The 4467-nt window shown below is 46.9% G+C and overlaps 1 protein-coding gene across 1 annotated transcript in view; it reads right to left on the reverse strand.

Moving 5' to 3' along the window:
- The window catches only part of LOC107109159 (collagen alpha-1(XX) chain-like), a 33225-nt gene extending 29119 nt beyond the window's left edge, over positions 1-4106 (reverse strand). Inside the window, exon 1 of the mRNA XM_015409735.1 lies at positions 4080-4106. The gene's annotated coding sequence lies outside the window, so the exon portion shown is untranslated. The remainder of the gene's footprint in view (positions 1-4079) is intronic.
- Between the last annotated feature and the right edge of the window lie 361 nt (positions 4107-4467).

Genomic DNA, 4467 nt, shown 5'->3' on the forward strand with positions numbered 1-4467 from the left:
ACGGAAATTGCTAGGCACTGGTGGAGAGCAATCAGACGGCAAGATACAGCATTTACAACCGTTGCACTCAGGATACCACCACTTGGGACCTAGTGGCAGAGTGCAACTGTGTAAAGGGCTTTACACCGGTTAGGGACAGGAGGCAGATGTTCCCCGTCTGAACGCTGGTGAGTACAACGATTGCAACTGGCACCTATACCGATGTAAAGCCCCCGTCTGAACGCACCCAGAGTGTTGGACTGGATGGGCCACTGGCCTGATCCAACATTGGCTTCTCTTATGTTCTTAAAATGACATGTTTTAAAATACGAACACACAGAAATCTCCCCCCCTTTTTCTAAATTCAAGTGTGTTGTATTATGCTTCCAATCCTTCCCGTTCTGGAGCCCATTTGCAAAATGGGCTCTGGAGAGTCGTTTCGAAATTGTGCTGTCGAGTTCTATTGTTCTCCCTCCCAGGAGGAGGCTCTTTGTCCTTGACTAAGGGCAGGAGAGCTTTCTCTTCAGACTCGCTTATCCAGCTGCAAAAATCTCCATAATACTTTCTCGCTGACCTCCTTCGGCTGCTCTGAGATTTCCAGTAATTAATGTTTGCTAAATTCCAGCGCGTGAGAGAGGGAAGGCGAAGCAAAGTTGAATTGGGAACACTTAAAGCCGGGGACTGCAATCTTTCACAATCAAAGAGGCAACCCGTATCAAAATTCAGAGCCAGAGATTAAGAAAGAGCTAGTTTAAGAGAGCCCGTTTGTATAACTTGTGGCACTGTGAAGGCACTGTCCCCTGTCTCAAACCTCCAGAAGCAGGTGGCAAGAGAGAGTAGATAGCTAGATAGGCACCCTGGCCTTTCCTTCCTGTGTTTACTGAAGAGAAGAAGAAGAAGAGATTGGATTTATACCCCGCCCTTCACTACCCAAGGGAGTCTCAGAGTGGCTTACAGACTCTTTTCCCTTCCCCTCCCCACAACAGACACCCTGTGAGATAGGTGGGGCTGAGAGAGCTCTGAGAGAACTGCCCTTTCCAGGACAGCTCTCGTCAGAACTATGGCTTGCCCAAGGTCATCCAGCCAGGTGCAAGTGGAGGAGTGGGGAATCAAACCCAGTTCTCCCAGATTAGAGTCCGCACACTTAACCACTATACCAGCCTGGCTTTCTGTTCTGCCACCGTTCCCTTTGAAGTGTAGATTGTGCTCTCAGGGACAATTTCCTTCCTTCTGATCTCTCTCTCAGACAAATCTGCCCCTTCTCCCTGCACACACCAAGAGGGATGACATGGTATCCTCTCTTGGCACCATGAGGCAGATGGTCCTCTCGCCATCTGCTTCCATCCTCAGCTGGTAAGTTAGTACCCTATCCATGTTCTTATGCCTCTCGAATAAAGAGAGAAGCATTTCTCTGTTAAACTTGCCATGTGGCTCTGTGTGGCTTTGTAAGCCGAGTGACCTGGAAAAGTGACGCTGCTGCATTTGTAGCTTTATTTTAAGCACTCTGCTAACTAGTGGGAACTGGACTAACCACACCAGTTAACCCCAAAGTAACTGAGGCTATGACCGATGGTTGACCCATCAATTAATACCCCCTCAGGTTACTGTGGCACAAAGCGCTGGTTGCTGTGAGCCTTTTTATTAGGAAGCGGCAGACACAAGATCTCACAGTTAGTTATAGTTATACATACACACACACACATATATATACATATACATACACACACACAGGGGCATTCCGTATAATTGTTTTAGTGCACTGGTGCAAATCTATAGACAGTTGGCATTTGGATTACTAGCAACTGTTCACTTCTGTCATTTCCTTTCTGTAAAGCATTGATAAGAAGCCCTGCCATCCTATAAAAATCTTTCCTTGCAATTCCGTTCATTTACTGACTGGAGTGGGTCACAGGTAGGGTTGCCAGCTCCAAGATGGGAAATATCCAGACCCCACCCGTCTCAGGCTCCACCCCACAAATCTCTGGATATTTCCCATCTTGGAGCTGTATAGATTTGTACCAGGTCACTAAAACAGTCTTATATGATTTGGGACCAACCTACTTGAGAAACCACCTACTCCCTTATGAACCTACCTAGATATTTCCCATCTTGGAGCTGTATAGATTTGTACCAGGTCACTAAAACAGTCTTATATGATTTGGGACCAACCTACCTGAGAAACCACCTACTCCCTTTTGAACCTACCTAACCACTGAGGCTCTGTTTCAGTTGCCTCCACGAGAGCCAGTTTGGTGTAGTGGTTAAGTGCGCAGACTCTAATCTGGGAGAACCGGGTTTGATTCCCCCACTCCTCCACTCGCACCTGGCTGGATGACCTTGGGCAAGCCAGAGTTCTGATAAGAGCTGTCCTTGAAAAAGAGCAGTCTCTGTCAGAGCTCTCTCAGCCCCACCTACCTCGCAGGGTGTCTGTTGTGGGGAGGGGAAGGGAAAGGAGTTTGTAAGCCACTCTGAGACACCTTTGGGTAGTGAAGGGCAGGGTATAAATCCAATCTTTTCTTCTTCTTCGATTAAGTGGGTGGCAACTCACTTGACTGTTTGTGTTTTAAATGATGTATTGTATTTTTATTGTGAATGTATACTGCTTGTCAGTTCTTGGAAGCCACCCTGAGCCCGCCTGGCAGGGAGGGCAGGGTAAAAGCGGGGTAAAAGTGAAATAATTAAATAAATAAACTCAGAAGAGGGCCTTCTCAGTTACGGCACCAACATTTCCCAACTGCCATCTGGTCCACCTGTTCCTTTCTGTTGCCACTTTCTGCTAGCGGGTGAAGTCCTTTTCCTTTGTTTGGCATGGCCTCCTTCCTGCCCAAAGCTTTTATTGGTTTTTTTATGATTTTGTATGTCTATTGTAGCTCTGGTTTTAATTGTGTGATTTTATATTGATTTTAATGGTTTTTACGATGTGATTTTTATCCGGTATGTTTTAATGATTGGGGGCCTTGAGATCAGGGTGTCAGCATACTATCATGTATTGCAAGCAAGATGGCAGCCAGGCTAAGTGAGTCTATTAGATCATCTTGATCTGAAGGTGACAGAAGGAGTGTCATGTGACAGGTCACTAGATCAAGGATTGCATCACTCTGACTACAGTCACAGTGAGTCAGCACTTCAATGTGATTGGTGCTTCGTTGTATATATTCAGTGCACTCTGTATGTACTTCATCACTCTTGTGAACGGGGTTCCTTGCGAAGCACTTTGTCAGTTTGCGCTGAAGAATTGGAGACTACAAGTGCTATATGGCCTGTATGTATATTGATGTAAATAAACCACTGTATATAGTTTCAGCACTAGCCTATTCTGGATTGAATTATTATACGCGCTTCCACTACGCTGCCCTGTGAGGAGAGGCTGAGGGACTTGGGAATGTTCAGTCTGGAGAAGAGGAGGTGGAGGGGGGACAGGATTGCTCTCTTGAAGTATGGGAAGGGCCTGTCCCTTAGAGGAGGGCAGGGAGCTGTTCCTGTGGGCAGCAGAATGGGTTTAGATTAAGGGCGGGAAGGTACTGGCTGGATCTTGGGGGGAAACTTTTTGACAGTAAGAATTGTGCGACAGCGGAATCAGCGGCCTGGGGAGGTGGTGAGCTCCCCCTCGCTGGCAATCTTTAAGCAGCGGCTGGACAAACACTTGTCAGGGATGCTCTAGGCTGATCCTGCATTGAGCAGGGGGTTGGACTAGATGGCCTCTATGGCCCCCTTCCAAGTCTGTGATTCTCTGATTCTAATCTGTTGGCTGCCTTGGCGGGCAGAAAGGCACGTTATACAGTTTTAAAATACATACTTGCACACACACATGGTGGTTCTTTTGGCATCCCATCTATCCCTCCGATGGACCTTAACTTACAGATTTGTTCTCCCCCCCCCTTTTTAAAGAGCCACATTTGGTTCCTTCCTGAGTCACATTGTTCTCTAGAGCCATAGGTTATAGACCCACATGAGTCAGGGGATTCTAGTATTACAAGAAGAAGAGCATCGAAGAGGACACAGAAGGCTACCAACCTGCAGGAGAGGACTTCAAACCTTGCTGGGGGAAACTATCAAACGACGACAGAGATCACCAAAAAAAAGATGCATTTGAGCATTACCTGAATCCCTGGACTGCCGCTGTCTCCTTTGTCACCTTTAATACCCGGTGGCCCCTTGAATTAGAACGTAACAGCAGAGTTATTGGGTATGCATAAATCTTTAAATCAGCACCTGTGTCCGGACTCTTTCATAAACGGAAACAGGAATTGCACGCTTGTAAAACCCCAAATCCTCATGCCAGGAATCAGTAGCCTAAACATACCTGCGCATTTCCCCCATGCTGTTTACACACAATGTTAGGCTCTTTCCCACCTGCACTCACTGATTCTGCAAAAGCTGGTCCTTGGCAGGCTTCTGAAACCGCAGCATGCTAGCTAGGGCCAGATGAAGACAGCAGCGACTGGATTTGTGGCCTCTCTTAAAATATGGCGTGAAAACTTACAATCA

Source organism: Gekko japonicus, unplaced genomic scaffold, assembly GCF_001447785.1.
Source record: "Gekko japonicus isolate JY-2015 unplaced genomic scaffold, Gekko_japonicus_V1.1 scaffold4908, whole genome shotgun sequence".
NCBI lineage: Eukaryota > Metazoa > Chordata > Lepidosauria > Squamata > Gekkonidae > Gekko > Gekko japonicus.